Source organism: Salmo trutta, chromosome 5 (genome assembly GCF_901001165.1).
Source record: "Salmo trutta chromosome 5, fSalTru1.1, whole genome shotgun sequence".
Lineage (NCBI taxonomy): Eukaryota > Metazoa > Chordata > Actinopteri > Salmoniformes > Salmonidae > Salmo > Salmo trutta.
Window position 1 is genome coordinate 33703057 of NC_042961.1, and position 19505 is coordinate 33722561.

Consider the following 19505-nt stretch of genomic DNA (forward strand, 5'->3'; position numbering starts at 1 on the left):
ACATTACCCTCTCTCCCATAGTGACATAAGTATATTTCATATTCTCAGAACTCAACAACACACTCAAATCTCACTCAAAAAAAGGCAGATTAAAATTTCCTTTCCTTCAAATATTATTGATTTTTTGTGATATAAAATAGACAATAACATACACTTATCAAACGTATTATACCTACCAATTTTGCTAGCCTGGATATTAGTTTATCTATTCTTATCGTACTACTACTTCTACAATATACAGTACATCAGATATTCACTGGAAGCCCATCTCTGCAGCCAATTCAAACACCCCCGGAATTGCTTCCAGTTTCTCCATCTCTTCATCAGAAAAGAGTCCCTGTTCGCCAGAGCTCACACACTGCTCCTAAAACTCCCACCTCATTCTCTTGTAAAACTCCACCATGACCTTATTACTGCCACGGTAACTAGGCTTCTCCAAAACTGTGCTCTGATGCAGCTGATAGTCATTAGTAGCCTACCAAACTTGCTGACTGCCTGGTACTCAGCGCTTTATTGTCCCCCTAATCACTGACATAAATGCAAATGCAATTGAAACTCATTTCAAACACTTAATTAGAGCCCTTGCATTCAGAGTTTGAGCGGAATAGAATCACCTGTTGCGCAGTGAGAGCCAGCTCCTTATAGTCGTTTGATACATGGAATGAAATAAGTGTTCCTATAAGCCCATGTTGCGCAACATTTATATAGGCTATGCTTTGCAATTGCGTGAGAAAACAGTGTTCTGATGGCCTCTATAAAAAAGAGGATCCCATACGCTTTCTATAGGCTAGGCCTGGCCTACTATATTTATTCTTAAACTTTCTTAATATTAAGCACATTGCTCTGCTGTACAACTGGAGTAAACTACCTGGCTAGCATGAAAATTAACCGCAGGAGAAGCGTCCTCCATATGCTACTCAAGTGCATACAGATTACTTTTTTTTCCCTGTTACGAAGGGTGCATGATAATGGCCCATTCTAAACCAAAACAAATTTCACACATATATTATTTAGTTTAAGTAAAGGCAAGATTAATTTGAGAACTTGTGAGTGATGCCCAGCTTGTGCAGGCTAAGGCAAGAAACAGAGCATGCATTTTTTGCCAGTTTTTCAAATCATAGTCGCACGTAGCCTAGGCCATAGGCATATATGTTTTGATAAGGTTTGTATCACAACTAAAGTGGCCAAATAACTCTAAGTGTAGCCTGTAGTCCTACTGTAGGACCCCTGGAACCTGGTTGGAGAGCTCATAGCGTACAGAGCCTAGTTCTTATAAGCCCAGTCATTGAGCAATCGCGTGTGAAAACAGACATTTGACTGACCACTATTTAAAAGAGGATCTCAGCTTTCTCGTGCTGCTATTTTTATCCCTCAATTCTTAAAATGAAGCACATTATGAAGCTTTACAACCGGTGTATCATACCTGTCACATTAAAAATGTAACCTCGGGAAGCGCTTCCTCCATTCACTATTCGAGACCAGGCTAGGGATGACGTTTTTTTTTGTAGGACATTCTAAATTAAAAATTATTCCACACATATATTAGTAGGCTATATGTAATTTAGAATAGTCTGATGGATGAGAATATTATCAAGTGCTTGTCAAATTGTGAAGGAGAGACTGATGAAGTATGTGCAGCATGATCAAGAAACAGAGCAGAGCGCATGCTTTTCATGCAACTTTTTTCAGATCATCATTAGTCACATCATGCAGCCTTAGAATGTATTACAAATCAAAACATATAGCCTAAGGTTTGTATCACAACTAAAGTTGCATAAATAATTCTAAATTAAGCTTAAAGGAGGACCCGTTTCAAATTATCACATTATTAACCACTCAAAACAATAGCCACATGTGTGCACTCCCTCTGGAAATCGTTTGGGAAAAATATCCTTTCTATTTTATTCAGCTATGTTCAATTGTATTGTTGTTACCGTAAAATAATTTAAACTCACAGTAATTTATTGGGTATTTACCAACGTTTCGGCATCACTGTGAAGAAGGCACAGTGATGCCAAAGCATTGGTAAATACCCAATAAATTACTGGGAGTTTATATATGGAGTGTGCGTCTCTCTTTATTTTGATAGTTTATAGTTTATTCGCCGTTAGTCAGCAATTCAACACAAACAAATTTTTCTGGGTGTGTGACAGCTCATGTTTTTTATTCTACTATAAAATAATTGTAAATAATTGCACGGAAATGGCAAATCTTGTCTGCTAAATTAAATAGTGTAGCCCACAGCCATATGTCATAGCCAGATCAGGGCCTAACATAAGGACGACTCAGAATATGCTATTCTATTCTTCTGAAATAGGTTACATTTTCTTCATATAATGTTTCTTTAAAACTGCCTGAAATAAATAATGGATTTATTATGATGGTGTTGGTTATATTAAATTGATTTATTATACTTTTTAAAATGTAGATGTTCCAAAGGTCTGCATTAATGTCTTGTTGGCTATGCGTGAAAGCCCAGAGATGCAAAACATGTTTATGTTAACTAACGGTCAATTACCGAGAGACTAGCAGTTATTTGCATGACAGTTACGAGCTGACAAAATTTTCATCAAGGATTTCTCTGTACTTTGCTTCATACATCTTTCCCTCGATCCTGACTAGTCTCTCAGTCCCTGTTGCTGAAAAACATCCCCACAGCATGATGCTGCCACCACCATGCTTCACCGTAGGGATAGTGCCAGGTTTCCTCCAGACGTGACGCTTGGCATTCAGGCCAAAGAATTTAATCTTGGTTTCATCAGAACAGAGAATCTTGTTTCTTATGGTCTGAGAGTCCTTTAGGTGCCTTTTTGCAAACTCCAAGCAGGCTGTCATGAGCCTTTTTATTGAGGAGTGGCTTCCGTCTAGCCACTCTACCATAAAGGCCCGATTGTTGGAGTGCTGCAGAGATAGTTGTCCTTCTGGAAGGTTCTCCCATCTCCACAGAGGACTTCTGGAGCTCTGTCATAGGGTTCTTGGTTACCTCCCTGACCAAGCCCTTCTCCCCCGATTGCTCAGTTTGGCCGGGCAGACAATTTTAGGAAGAGTCTTGGTCGTTCCAAACTTCTTCCATTTAAGAATGATGGAGGCCATTGTTTTCTTGGGGACCTTCGATGCTGCAGAAATGTTTTGGTACCTTTCCCCAGATCTGTGCCTCGACACAATCCTGTCTCGGAGCTCCACGGACAATTCCTGTCTCGGAGCTCCACGGACATGGCTTGGTTTTTGCTCTGACATGCACTGTCAACTGTGGGACCTTATATAGACAGGTGTGTACCTTTCAAAATCATGTCCAATCAATTGAATTTACAACAGGTGGACTCCAATCAAGTTGTAGAAACATCTCAATGATGATCAATGGAAACAGGATGCATCTGAGCTCAATTTCGAGTCTCATAGCAAAGGGTCTGAATACTTTTAATTTTTAATACATTTCTAAAAACCTGTTTTCGCTTTGTCATTATGGGGTATTGTGTGTAGATTGATGAGATTTTTATTTTATCCATTTAGTATAAGGTTGTAGCGTAACAAAATGTGGAAAAAGTCAAGGGGTCTGATTACTTTCTGAATGCACTGTAACTCCAAGACATTTTGATTTTGTTCAATTTGTTGTATATCATTTTATTAATTTAAATGTGTTTCTTGTATGTGTTACTGCAGTTCCGCTTTTAGCTGCCATAGTGCACATGAAACAAAATGAAATAAGCCGTTATCATTTTAAATACATTATTTGATTCTTACCATTGATGATGATATTTGACGATATTGTCATGCCCTGACCTGAGAGAGACGGGTTATTTCTCTATGTGGTTAGGTCAGGGTGTGGGGTGGGCATTCTATGGTGTCTATTTCTTTGTTTTGAGCCGAGTATGGTTCCTAATCAGAGGCAGCTGTTTATTGTTGTCTCTGATTAGGAATCATACTTAGGCAGCCTTTCCCCACCTGTAGTTGTGGGATCTTATTTTTGTACTGCTTGTTAAGCCTACAAGATGTGACGGTCGTTATGATTGTTTATTATTTTTGTTTGTAGTGTTCTGAGGTAAAATAAATAATACGATGAACACTTACCCCGCTGCGCTTTGGTCCACTCCTTTTGACGATCATGACAGAAGATCCCACCACCAAAGGACCAAGCAGTGTGGGCCGATGGACTGGACCTGGGAGGAAATCCTGGATGGGGCAGGACCCTGGACAAGGCCTGGGGATTATCGCCGCCCGCAGGAGGAGATAGAGGCGGCGAAAGCGGAACGGTGATACCAGAAGGAACAGGCAAGGAAACCACGGAAGCCCGAGAGGCAGCGGCCAAAACATTTTGGGGGGGTCACACGGGGACATTGGCGAAGTCGGAGTTGAGACCTGAGCCAACTCCCCATACTTACCGTGGGGAGCGAGTGACCGAGCGAGCACCGTGTTATGCGGTGACGCGCACTGTGTCGCCAGTGCGCACTCACAGCCCAGTGCGCTCGGTGCAAGCTCCTCACCGTTGCCGTGCTAGAGTTGGCCGTCAGCCGGGAAGAAGTGCGCCAGCTCAGCGTATCTAGTCTCCAGTGCGTCTCTACGGCCCAGGTTATCCTGCGCCTGCTCTACGCATGGTACCCCCGTTCACCAGCACAGCACAGTTCGTCCTATACCAGCGCCCCGCCCTTGCTGGGCTACAGTGACCATCCAGCCAGGATGGGGTGTGCCAGCCCTGCGCTCCAGACCTCCGGTGCGCCTCGACGGCCCAGTGTGCCCTGTGCCTGCTCTGTGCACCCAGTCTCCTGTGCGCCTCCCCAGTCCGGTGAGACCGGTTCCAGCTTCACGTAGGAAGCCTCCAGTGATGATCAATGGTCCGAAGCCTCCAGTGGTAATCCATGGCACGAAGCCTCCAGTGGTGATCCATGGCCCGGAGCCTGTAGTGATAATTCATGGCACGAAGCCTCCAGTGATGATCCATGGCACAAAGCTTCCAGTGATGATCCATGGCGCGGAACCTGTAGTGAAGATCCATGGCACGGAGCCAGCAGCGACGGTCCCCTGTCCGGAACCTACAGCGACGCTCCCCAGTCCGGAGCCTCCAGCGACGCTCCCCAGTCCGGCGCCTCCAGCGACTCTCCCCAGTCCGGCGCCTCCAGCGACGATCCGCAGCCCGGAGTCTTCAGCGACGGTCCGCAGCCCGGCGTCTCCAGCGACGGTCCGCAGCCCGGCGTCTCCAGCGACGGTCCGCAGCCCGGAGTCTCCAGCGAAGGTCCGCAGCCCGGAGTCTCCAGCGACGGTCTTCAAGAGCTCCTTGGTCTTCATGGTGCCGCTTGCTTGGTGGTGCCCCTTGTTTAGTGGTGTTGCAGACTCTGGGGCCTTTCAGAACAGGTGTACAGGTGTATATATACTGAGATCATGTGACAGATCATGTGACACTTAGATTGCACACAGGTGGACTTTATTTAACTAATTATGTGACTTCTGAAAGTAATTGGTTGCACCAGATCTTTTTTAGGGGCTTCATAGCAAAGGGGGTGAATACATATGCACTGAGCACTTTTCCGTTATGTTTTTTTTATTATTATTATTTTTAGTTATTTATTTCATTTCACTTCACCAATTTGGACTATTTTGTGTATGTCCATTACATGAAATCCAAATAAAAATCAATTTAAATGTAATGCAACAAAAAAGGAAAAACGCCAAGAGGGATGAATACTTTTGCAAGACACTGTATGTACCCTGAAAATATATAGATATGGTGCCACCCCTGATTTGGGGTTGACAGCCACTATAACTAAACAATAACTAATATATTTGAATACATATGTAGCTTCCAGTCAATGTCTCCATATACAAAGTTGAGTTTCATCTTTCATTTTTGGTCTTACTGGTATGTCAGATTAGCTAATTTGCCAATTTCTCAGTATCACAGAAACACTTTAAATAAATAACAGAAACATTCTAAGTTGCCAGGGATGAAATTTATCAAAATAACTGTTCAAAACATAAAAAACATACATAAACTTGTATATCTAAACCTCAAATTTGACTTTAAATGTGTGAGAATGTTCAAATATATGTGTATTTGGGGAACTAAAACCATGTACTTCAGTGGATTCAACTACGTTAGCGCTTTTAGGCTTAATGGGTATAGTTTAGTGTCAGAGGAATTTTCTATCCCAATGATAATAATTAACAATCAATAAGCTTTGACCAATCCCCAAGGTTTGTAAGACACTGGGTTAAGAATAATTAGGCAAGGACTCAGCTTTCTGCAAAAGGTTCGTACAGTTTATTCAGAGAACGTTCTGAAGTCCATTATACAAAGACATTCATTTTATGCTCACTCCCTACTTACGCACATACCTCCACACAAACAGTAGGTGAGTTGTATCCCTCCCCGGAGTTCTCACCACTGTTAATCACTACCCAGCGCTGTCTGTTCCTTTCCCCCGAGATTAGAGGGACCTTGAGAGTTACTCCCTTTCTCAAAGTTCCTCGCTAGGTCGGGTCAAACACAGTCTAATTGTTCTCGCTATTTTCTTAGGCACACTAATACGCACACACATTTCTCTTCCTCCCGGTTCTCTACTAGACCTAGACCTTATGGGTCTTAGGTTTAGTAATTGAATTATTCATTATACATGCTACATAACTACTAATTACTAGTTAGTTACATTTCAGGGTTGGATTCTTTAATCATTTACCTTTAAACATATTATTCCCTTATCATTTAGACACTTACACCAACTTTTAGACTTAATAATATTCTTCTAATTGTAGACATTCAGTTACATGGGATTGTTCAAATATTCCCCATATAATGTTAATAACCTCTTGCATCTAGGCGTTCCGCTAGCGGAACCCCGTTCCGCCAGCGGGAACCCTAGCCAACAGCCAATGGGATCGCATGGCGCGAAATACAAAACCAACTAAAATACCATAATTCAATTTTCGCAAACAATCAACTATTTCCCACCATTTTAAAGATAAGACTCTCGTTAATCTAACCACATTGTCCGATTTCAAAAAGGCTTTTACAGCGAAAGCAAAACATTACATTATGTTAGGAGAGTAGATAGACCAAAATAACCACACAGCCATTTTCCAAGCAAGCATATATGTCAATAAAACACAAAACACAGCTAAATGAAGCACTAACTTTTGATGATCTTCATCAGATGACACTCCTAGTACATTATGTGATACAATACATGTATGTTTTGTTCAATCAAGTTCATATTTATATCCAAAAACAGCTTTTTACATTGTCGCTTGATGTTCAGAAAATGTATTCCCACCAAAAACTTCCGGTGAATTTACAAAAATACTCATTATAAACGTTGACAAAATACATAACAATTATTTTAAGAATTATAGATACAGAACTCCTTTATGCAATCGCTGTGTCAGATTTTAAAATTGCTTTTCGGCGAAAGCACATTTTTCAATAATCTGAGTACATAGCTCGCCATCACGGCCGCTAAGTTCGGGGCAACCTAAACTCAGAATTAGTATTAGAAATATTGTATTGCCTTTGCTGATCTTCGTCAGAATGCACTCCCTGGACTGCTACTTCCACAATAAAGGTTGTTTTTGTTCGAAATAATTCATAGTTATGTCCAAATACCTCCGTTTTGTTTGTGCGTTCAGGTCACTATCCAAAGGGTAATGCGCGAGCGCAATTCGAGACACAAAAAGTCAAAATGTTCCATTATCGTACTTAGAAGCATGTCAAACACTGTTTAAAATGAATTTTTATGCTATTTTTAATGTAAAATTGCGATAATATTCCAACCAGACTATAGTGTATTCATTCAAGGAGAAAAATTTAATAAAACAGCGTGCTCGCGGGAACGCGCATATCCAATCGCTTTGTCCTCAGGCAGACCACTCAGTAACTGAGCTCCTATACTCTGCCCAGAGACAGGAGAAGGCTCAATCCACTTTCTGAAGGCTTTAGACAGCCAATGGAAGCCTTAGAAAGTGCAACGTAACAGCACAGATACTGTAGTTTCGAAAGGGACTAGAAAGAAGAACTACATTTCTCAGATCCTACACTTCCTGGTTGACTTTTTCTCAGGTTTTTGCCTGCCATATGAGTTCTGTTATACTCACAGACACCATTCAAACAGTTTTAGAAACTTTAGAGTGTTTTCTATCCAAATCTACTAGTAATATACATATGCTCATTTCTGGGCAAGAGTAGTAACCAGTTTAACCTCTCTAGGACCGGGGGGACGAATTCGTCCCACCTACGTAACAGCCAGTTGAATCCTGTGGCGCGATTTTCAAAACCTTTGAAATGCTATTACTTCAATTTCTCAAACATATGACTATTTTACAGCTATTTAAAGACAAGACTCTCGTTAATCTAACCACACTGTCCGATTTCAAAAAGGCTTTACAACGAAAGCAAAACATTAGATTATGTCAGCAGAGTACCCAGCCAGAAATAATCAGACACCCATTTTTCAAGCTAGCATATAATGTCACAAAAACCCAGAAGACAGCTAAATGCAGCACTAACCTTTGATGATCTTCATCAGATGACACACCTAGGACATTATGTTATACAATACATGCATGTTTTGTTCAATCAAGTTCATATTTATATCAAAAAACAGCTTTTTACATTAGCATGTGACGTTCAGAACTAGCATACCCCCCGCAAACTTCCGGGGAATTTACTAACAATTTACTAAATTACTCACGATAAACTTCACAAAAAGCATAACAATTATTTTAAGAATTATAGATACATTACTCCTCTATGCACTCGATATGTCCGATTTTAAAATAGCTTTTCGGATGAAGCACATTTTGCAATATTCTGAGTAGATAGCCCGGCATCACAGGGCTAGCTATTTAGACACCCGGCAAGTTTAGCCTTCCCCAAAATCACATTTACTATAAGAAAAATGGTCTTACCTTTCCTGTTCTTCGTCAGAATGCACTCCCAGGACTTCTACTTCAATAACAAATGTAGGTTTGGTCCAAAATAATCCATAGTTATGTTCCAACAGCGACGTTTTGTTCGTGCGTTCTAGACACTATCCCAATGGTAAATAACGGTCATGCGCACGGCGCATTTCGTGACAAAAGATTTCTAAATATTTCATTACCGTACTTCGAAGCATGTCAACCACTGTTTAAAATCAATTTTTATACCATTATTCTCGTAAAAAAGCGATAATATTCCGACCGGGAATCTGCAATTAGCTAAACAGCCGAAGGAAAATACTGCACGGGGTCGAATCGGGCACGCGCCTAATTCCATTGTCCTCTGATGGGCCACTTGGAAAAGGCGATAATGTGTTTCAGCCTGAGGCTGCCTCGTCATCGTTCAGGTTTTTCCCGGGCTCTGAGAGCCTATTGGAGCCGTAGGAAGTGTCACGTTACAGCTAAGATCCTGACTCTTCAATAAACAGAAGCAAGAACAGCAACACCTTGTCAGACAGGCCACTTCCTGCATGAAATCTTCTCAGGTTTTTGCCTGCCATAGGAGTTCTGTCATACTCACAGACACCATTCAAACAGTTTTAGAAACTTTAGGGTGTTTTCTATCCAAAGCCAATAATTATATGCATATTCTAGTTACTGGGCAGGAGTCGTAACCAGATTAAATCGGGTACGTTTTTTATCCGGATGTGAAAATACTGCCCCCTAGTCCAAAGAAGTTAAATCGGGTAAATTTTTTCATCCGGCTGTGAAAATACTGCCCCCGATCCATATCAAGTTAATGCGGTGCTAACATTGCTGCCATATAATTTTGTATTGTCATGTAAATGCATCATAATGCAGAAACCTCAATGTCCCAACTCTCTAAATACATGGCTCTAGATGTAGCCATAGATAGAGAATCCTGTCACAATACACTTTACAGAAAAAGGAACACTGATATGTGGTCTATAGATGTAGCTACTGTGTATAATGTAAAATCTGTTTTACATTGAACCCACAAACAATGGCAGATTTGAAATTCACAGAAATGCACCCAGATTTGTCGTGATATTTAATTAGATTCCTTCTAGAAATGATTCGCTGGGTATTGAAGCTAATTTACAAATAATCAACCAAACATTCTAAATGCAAACATTCTACCAACTTGCCATGACAAAAATTATGACATTTTCCCGATGTAGCATATTATACAATACAATGGGTGGGTCTAATCCTGAATGCTGATTGGTTAAAATCGCATTCCAACCGGTATCTAGTCCACAAGTTACCACCGGCTAAATCTATGACGTTAAAAATGCCTACCGTAATTTCCGGACTATTAAGCGCACCTGAATATAAGCCGCACCCACTGAATAAAAAATAAATTATTATTTTGAACATAAATAAGCCGCACATGTCTATAAGCCGCAGGTGCCCACCGGTACATTGAAACAAATGAACTTTACACAGGCTTTAACGAAACACGGCTTGTAACAAAAATAAATAGGCTTTAACGAAACCCGGCTTGTAACAAAAATAAATAGGCTTTAACGAAACACGGCCTGTAACAAAAATAAATAGGCTTTAACGAAACATGGCTTGTAACAAAAAATAAAAAATTAGCAGTAAGCTTTAGTTGTCTTTTTGCACTGAGTCAATTCCTCACGCTGCTGTTTCCAATGTCTTATCATCAACTCATTGTCACAAAATACTTTGTGCTGTTGTAAGGAGGACCAAGGCGCAGCGGAAGTGTGGATACTCATATTTTAATTTCCAAAAAAAGGAGTAGAGCATCCACTGAACAAACAATAAACACCACAGTGACAGTCTTACAGGCATACAAAACGCAGTGTAAAAACAACCATCCACAAACCCCAGTGACAAACAACTCCTACATATATGACTCCCAATCAAGAACAACGATTCCCAGCTGTTCCTGATCAGGAGTCACAAGACACACACAAGACTGCCACGTCCTGACCCCCAAACTACTACAACAGCTCCATCTGCTGGTCAGGACGTGACAGTACCCCCCCCCCTCAAGGTGCAGACCCCGGAATGCACCTAACCACAAAAAAAACCACCAACAAACAAAATCCCCAACAAAACCCATAAACACTAACCCTAAACAATAAGGGAGGGAAGAGAGGGTGGCTGCCGTCACCGACGGCACTGTGCTACACCCTCCCTCCCCAACCCACCTATCCTGGAGGTGGCTCAGGTGCAGGCCGTTCCTGGCTGTCGGGGCAGTCTGACAGCTCGGGGCAGTCTGGGCAGTCTGGCAGCTTGGGGCAGTCTGGGCAGTCTGGCAGCTCGGGGCCGTCTGGCAGCTCGGGGCAGTCTGGGCAGTCTGGCAGCTCGGGATAGTCTGGGCAGTCTGGCAGCTCGGGACAGTCTGGGCAGTCTGGCAGCTTGGGACAGTCTGGGCAATCTGGCAGCTCGGGACAGTCTGGGCAGTCTGGCAGCTCGGGACAGTCTGGGCAGTCTGGCAGCTCGGGACAGTCTGGGCAGTCTGGCAGCTCGGGACAGTCTGGGCGGTCTGGCAGCTCGGGACAGTCTGGGCAGTCTGGCAGCTCGGGACAGTCTGGGCAGTCTGGCCACTCCGGCAGTTCTGGGCAGTCTGGCCACTCCGGCAGTTCAGGGCAGTCTGGCCACTCCGGCAGTTCAGGGCAGTCTGGCCACTCCGGCAGTTCAGGGCAGTCTGGCCACTCCGGCAGTTCAGGGCAGTCTGGCGGGCAGCTCTGACGACTGTTGACTGGCGGGCAGCTCTGGTGATGGTTGACTGGCGGGCAGCTCTGACGACTGTTGACTAGCGGGCAGCTCTGACGACTGTTGACTGGCGGGCAGCTCTGGCGACTGTTGACTGGCGGGCAGCTCCTGCCCCGTCACACAGCCCTTGTGCCCCCCCCTAAAAAATTATTGGGGGTGCCTCTCGGTCTCCCTTAACTGTCGTGTCTCCCAGTCCTCGCCAGCCTTCTTCCGCTGCTTGGTCCTGTGTAGGTGGGTGGTTCTGTCACAAAATACTTCGTGCTGTTGTAAGGAGGACCAAGGCGCAGCGGAAGTGTGGATACTCATATTTTAATTTCCAAAAAAAGGAGTAGAGCATCCACTGAACAAACAATAAACACCACAGTGACAGTCTTACAGGCATACAAAACGCAGTGCAAAAACAACCACCCACAAACCCCAGTGACAAACAACTCCTACATATATGACTCCCAATCAGGAACAACGATTCCCAGCTGTTCCTGATCAGGAGTCACAAGACACACACAAGACTGCCACGTCCTGACCCCCAAACTACTACAACAGCTCCATCTGCTGGTCAGGACGTGACACTCATTAACCTCTATGGGACGGGCGGGACGAATTCGTCCCACCTACGTAACAGCCAGTTGAATCCTGTGGCACGATTTTTAAAACGTTTGAAATACTATTACTTCAATTTCTCAAACATATGACTATTTTACAGCTATTTAAAAACAAGACTCTCGTTAACCTCTACGAGCTAGGGGGCAGCATTGAGAATTTTGGAAAAAATATGTGCCCATTTTTAACTGCCTCCTACACCAACTCAGAAGCGAGAATATGCATATTATTGTTCAGGTTTGGATAGAAAACACCCTAAAGTTTCTAAAACTGTTTGAATGGTGTCTGTGAGTATAACAGAACTCCTATGGCAGGCAAAAACCTGAGAAGGTTTCATGCAGGAAGTGGCCTGTCTGACAAGGAGTCGTTCTTCTTGTCTCTGTTTATTGAAGAGTGGGGATCTTAGCTGTAACGTCACAATTCCTAGGGCTCCAATAGGCTCTCAGAACCCGGGAAAAACCTGAACGATGACGAGGCAGCCTCAGGCTGAAACACAGAATCCCCTTTTCCAAGTGTCGCATCAGAGGACAATAGAATTAGGCGCGTGCGCGATTCGACCCTGTGGAGTATTTTCCTTCGGCTGTTTAGCTAATTGCAGATTCCCGGTCGGAATATTATCACTTTTCTACGAGATAAATTGCATAAAAATTTATTTTAAACAGCGGTTGACATGCTTCGAAGTACGGTAATGGAATATTTAGAATTTTTTTGTCACGTTCTGCGCCATGCGCACGACCGTGATTTAGCATTCTGATAGTGTCTAGAACACACGAACAAAACGCCGCTGTTTGGATATAACGATGGATTATTTGGGACCAAACCTACATTTGTTATTGAAGTAGAAGTCCTGGGAGTGCATTCTGACGAAGAACAGGAAAGGTAAGACCATTTTTCTTATAGGAAATGTGATTTTGGTGAAGGCTAAACTTGCTGGGTGTCTAAATAGCTAGCCCGTGATGGCTGGGCTATGTACTTAGAATATTGCAAAATGTGCTTCATCCGAAAAGCTAATTTAAAATCGGATATATCGAGTGCATAGAGAAGTAATGTATCTATAATTCTTAAAATAATTGTTATGCTTTTTGTGAACGTTTATCGTGAGTAATTTAGCAAATTGTTAGTAAATTCCCCGGAAGTTTGCGGGGGGTATGCTTCTTCTGAACGTCACATGCTAATGTAAAAAGCTGGTTTTTGATATAAATATGAACTTGATTGAACAGACATGCATGTATTGTATAACATAATGTCCTAGGTGTGTCATCTGATGAAGATCATAAAAGGTTAGTGTTGCATTTAGCTGTGGTTTGGGTTTTTGTGACATTATATGCTAGCTTGAAAAATGGGTGTCTGATTATTTCTGGCTGGGCACTCTCCTGACATAATCTAATGTTTTGCTTTCGTTGTAAAGCCTTTTTGAAATCGGACAGTGTGGTTAGATTAACCTCTATCGGACCGGCGGGACGAATTTGTCCCACCTACGTAACAGCCAGTTGAATCCAGTGGCCCGATTTTTAAAACGTTTGAAATACTATTACTTCAATTTCTCAAACATATGACTATTTTACAGCTATTTAAAGACAAGACTCTCGTTAATCTAACCACACTGTCCGATTTCAAAAAGGCTTTACAACGAAAGCAAAACATTAGATTATGTCAGGAGAGTGCCCAGCCAGAAATAATCAGACACCCATTTTTCAAGCTAGCATATAATGTCACAAAAACCCAAACCACAGCTAAATGCAGCACTAACCTTTTATGATCTTCATCAGATGACACACCTAGGACATTATGTTATACAATACATGCATGTCTGTTCAATCAAGTTCATATTTATATAAAAAAACAGCTTTTTACATTAGCATGTGACGTTCAGAAGAAGCATACCCCCCGCAAACTTCCGGGGAATTTACTAACAATTTGCTAAATTACTCACGATAAACGTTCACAAAAAGCATAACAATTATTTTAAGAATTATAGATACATTACTCCTCTATGCACTCGATATGTCCGATTTTAAAATAGCTTTTCGGATGAAGCACATTTTGCAATATTCTAAGTACATAGCCCAGCCATCACGGGCTAGCTATTTAGACACCCAGCAAGTTTAGCCTTCATCAAAATCACATTTCCTATAAGAAAAATGGTCTTACCTTTCCTGTTCTCCTTCAGAATGCACTCCCAGGACTTCTACTTCAATAACAAATGTAGGTTTGGTCCCAAATAATCCATCGTTATATCCAAACAGCTGCGTTTTGTTTGTGCGTTCTAGACACTATCAGAATGCTAAATCACGGTCGTGCGCATTGCGCAGAACGTGACAAAAAATGTCTAAATATTCCAATACCGTACTTCGAAGCATGTCAACCGCTGTTTAAAATCAATTTTTATGCAATTTATCACATAGAAAAGCGATAATATTCCGACCGGGAATCTTCAATTAGCTAAACAGCCGAAGGAAAATACTCCACGGGGTCGAATCGCGCACGCATCTAATTCTATTGTCCTCTGATGGGACACTTGGAAAAGGGGATTTTGTGTTTCAGCCTGAGGCTGCCTCGTCATCGTTCAGGTTTTTCCCGGGTTCTGAGAGCCTATTGGAGCCCTAGGAATTGTCACGTTACAGCTAAGATCCTGACTCTTCAATAAACAGAAGCAAGAACAACAACACCTTGTCAGACAGGGTACTTCCTGCATGAAACCTTCTCAGGTTTTTGCCTGCCATAGGAGTTCTGTTATACTCACAGACACCATTCAAACAGTTTTATAAACTTTAGGGTGTTTTCTATCCAAACCTGAACAATAATATGCATATTCTAGCTTCTGAGTTGGTGTAGGAGGCAGTTAAAAATGGGCACATATTTTTTCCAAAATTCTCAATGCTGCCCCCTAGCCCGTAGAGGTTAAAACCAAGCTCCTGTGCAGCAGCTCTATTTCCTTTTCCAACAACCAGATCAATGGCCTTCAACTTGAAAGCTGCATCATCTGCATTTCTCCGTGTCTTTGCCATGATGAGGGTGACAAAATGACTACCGTAATCAGAATGATGGGAAGTTTGAGAGCACTCGATTTAATCTAAACAGTAAACAAAAAAGTTGTTTGACCTTAACCCGTTCGGCAATTTCATTGGTCTAATGAAAGCTTCATGCCGGCAAAAAACTGAGCACGTCACAGAATGTGTTTTTTGGAGAAAAAAAGATTGAAAGAAGGAAAAATCCATATATTAGCTGTGTCATTGTTTAAGCCGCGGGGTTCAAAGCGTGGGAAAAAAGTTGCGGCTTATAGTCCGGAATTTACGGTATTTACTCTGTTCCGTCTGATTGCACAATCAACTGTCTCATCATCCCAGCCAGGCAATTTATAAACTTGATCTCTACTATAAAAAGCATCTAGACATTATCTCACATTTCTTTTAGACTAACATTTAGGTATCAACAGTGGACATTTGTATAAACCTTGCTGTCTGTCTCTTTGACCTTTATGACATTGTTTCAATATTCAAATTCGATATCCAGCTGTCCCATAGCAATGAACGTGTCGTGAGTCGGGACGAGACAGACAGGCAGCATTTTCTCAGCCAGTCGAAATCATGAATCATCATTTTTATGGATAATATTCAAAGAAATATAAATTGAAAAAAGGTTAAAAAAAACTAAGTGCAGCTAGTTTGCAGTCTTTCCAGCTTCAGTTTGAAGTGATTGTGTTAGCTGTGTTGTTGAAAAACAGTGTCCTGACGAGTGAGCAAATGTCCTATGCCAGGCGAAATTGTACCTCATTAGCTCATTGTTATGGATGTATCCCAAATAAATGTCATTAGAAAACAGTTTAAAAAAATACAAATGCAGCTACTTTGCTGTTATTCAGCCAGTATGGCAATAGAACATTTAGAACGAACAACTGGGTTTCTTCCATAGATACAGAACAAAAAGACTGACTGGCAACCAAACCGATAGAACGAATGACCAGTCAGCTTGGGTAGCAACCCTCGATTTGTGTCGGGACTTTGTCTGGAAGGATGAAATAGTATGAATAAATTCATCAAAATAAGGTTTTAAATGAAAACATGTCAATGATTATTTGAATGTTGGTAACCCATTGTATAAAAGTGATAATTTGATTTGATGCCCTCAAAGCCTGTGTTTGGAGGATATTGGCACAGTGTGCCAGCCCCAGCCTAACTACACCCGTGCCAATATATCCACCAAACATTGGCTTTGAGGGCATCAAATCAAATTCTAATCAAATTTTATTGGTCACATACTGTAGACTGGGGTTAGTTTTCACAACTTTTTACAAATTAATGTATTTCTCAGCACCAGTATATCTTATTTTCACTGTTAGGAGAAAAACCAAGGTCTTCGGTTGAAAAGGGGACCATTTGTTATCCTCATATCTTATTCCAACACGGAGCCATTAAACACACTCTGTCCGAGGTTGGTTGTCACACAGTATGGGGTTGGTTGTCACAGTTTGCCATTCGTTTTTCAGCAACAAATGAGCCAATATACAAGGTTTTTGAAAAAGTAAAGCCTTTATTTGAAAAAAAGGAAAGCCTTTATTTATTAAACAGTATTTCTACCTAGCATTATACAAATAAATGTGTAGAAATAGATTCAACATTGTTGAATATTTGCTTTGGCATTGCAGTTCTTACTATACTCAAATGTTCATATCAATGCTTAATAAAACAAACAAAAGTAGGGTACTAAGGGGTACCCCAGTACCCTAGTCCCCCCCGCCCTAAGAATAATGTCTAATTGCTGACACAAAAAAGCAACATTTGGGGAAAAAAATTGTATGTGGATGAAGGTCATGCTTAGGCGAATAAACTATAAAGAGATATAAATGGCTACAGTTTACAATTTTTTTGTTATTTCATAAAATATTTTTGTTTTAGAAAAGGGCTGTTTTTTTAAAGTACCGGGGTAACTGGCATCACGGGGGGGGGAGATTATGGGATATGGTTTCACACAAGTGTGTTAAAATACATTTAATCCATTTTATTTAGACATTTTTTAGTAAGTCATTCTAAGTCTAGTTGTCTTTATTTTAATTATTTAAATGAAATATGGGGGAAAATGGTGTTGCACATTAACATCCGCACTATGAGGAGATTTGATGTAAATTCCCTCTTTTTAACTCACCTGCACATTAATTTCCTTTGTTCTTGCTTTGTCGTTCCTTTTCCATACAATCCATTATGTACAAATGCAGTGAATATGATTTGAATAATGCAAGATTTTAAATCCCAGCAGTATTTAAAATGACATTCAGGAGCAAAAGGATTTCAATAGTTGTTTTTAATTAATAAAAAAAAATATTCATTGGAATGGAATATTTTCATGGAATATCATTCAATCATTCAAATGTATTTATAAAGCCCTTTTTACATCAGCAGATGTCAGCCTAAAACCCCAAAGAGCAGGCTAGGAAAACTCCCTAGAATGGCTGGAACCTAGGAAGAAACCTAGAGAGGAACCAGGCTCTGAGGGGTGGCCAGTCCTTTTCTGGCTGTGCCGGGTGGAGATTATAAGAGTACATGGCCATTTAAGGCCAGATTGTTCTTCAAGATGTTCAAACGTTCATAGATGACAACCAGGGTCAAATAATAATAAGTGGTTGTAGAGGGTGCAACAGGTCAGTATGTCAGGAGTAAATGTCATTTGGCTTTTGATAGCCGAGCATTCAGAGGTTGAGACAGCCGGTGCGGTAGAGAGAGAGTCAAAAACAGCAGGTCCAGGACAAGGTACCACATCCGGTGAATAGGTCAGGGTTCCCTAGCCGCAGGCAGAACAGTTGAAACTGGAGCAGCAGCATGACCAGGTGGACTGGGGACAGCCAGGAGTCATCAGGCCAGGTAGTCCTAAGGCAAGATCCTAGGGCTCAGGTCCTCCGGGAGAGGAGGGAGAGAGAATTAGAGGGAGCATACTTAAATTCACACAGGATACCAGATAAGACAGGAGAATTACAACAGACTGACCCTAGCCCCCCCGGCACATAGACTATTGCAGCATAGATACTGGAGACTGTAACAGGGGTGGGTCGGGGGACACTGTGGCCCCGTCCGACGATACCCCCAGACAGGGCCAACCATGCAGGATATAACCCCACCCACTTTGCCAAAGCGCAGCCCCCACACCACTAGAGGAATATCAACAGACCACCAACTTACTACCCTGAGATAAGGCTGAGCATAGCCCACAAACATCTTCTCCACCACAGTGACTCAGCCCCCATAACAGGGTCAGAGGCAGAGAATTCCAGTGGAGAGACGAGAGCCGGCCAAGCAGAGACATCAAAGGCGGTTCGTTGCTCCAGTGCCTTGCCGTTCACCTTCTAACCCCTGGGCCAGACTACACTCAATCATAGTACCTACTGAATAGATGAGTCTTCAGTAATGACTTAAAGGTCAAGACTGAGTCTGCATCTATCACATGGATAGGCAGACCATTCCATAAAAATTGAGCTCTATAGGAGAAAGCCCTGCCTCCAGCTGTTTGCTTAGAAATTCTAGGGACATCCCGGAGTCGCCTCTTCACTGTTGACTTAGAGACTGGTGTTTTGCGAGTACTATCAATTAGTATTTTAAAATGATAAACTTGGATTAGCTAACACAACGCGCCATTGGAACACAGGAGTGATGGTTGCTGATAATGGGCCTCTGTACGCCTATGTAGATATTCCATAAACAAATATGCAGTTTCCTGCTACAATAGTCATTTACAACATTAACAATGTCTACACTGTATTTCTGATCAATTTGATGTTATTTTAATGGACAAAAAATGTGCTTTTCTTTCAAAAACAAGGACATTTCTAAGTGACCCCAAACTTTTGAACGGTAGTGTAGTAATGGTGTCACCAGCAGAATTCTAATCGAACTGGCACCAGTTGTGAAAATGGGCTGCGCTGGCCCAAGTTTACCCTGACCGGGCTCGAATTTGCGAATTAGATTAGAGTCAGCTGGAATTTGGCCCTAAATTTAAGTGCCGGTGGAAACGGCGAATGTGACAACCATTCCTAAACACCCCCCAATGCTAATTAAGATGCTAGTTACCACATGACTTGATCTATGGAAAAAAAATACACATTTAAATAAAGCTCTTCCTTTCCTCTTTTCAATAAAGTAATTGTTTATGGATACTCCCATCATATAGCTATTTATTAAAGAAATAACAAGCATGTGAATATTTTCTTTCACTCTTGAAAAATGCAAATATTCCTCTCACCTCAA

At 41.7% G+C, this 19505-nt stretch overlaps 1 protein-coding gene across 1 annotated transcript in view; it reads left to right on the top strand.

The window, feature by feature from the left end:
- Positions 1–19505, top strand: part of LOC115194080 (cadherin-23-like) — a 752381-nt gene that overhangs the window by 710202 nt on the left and 22674 nt on the right. The gene's annotated exons all lie outside the window — the stretch shown is intronic.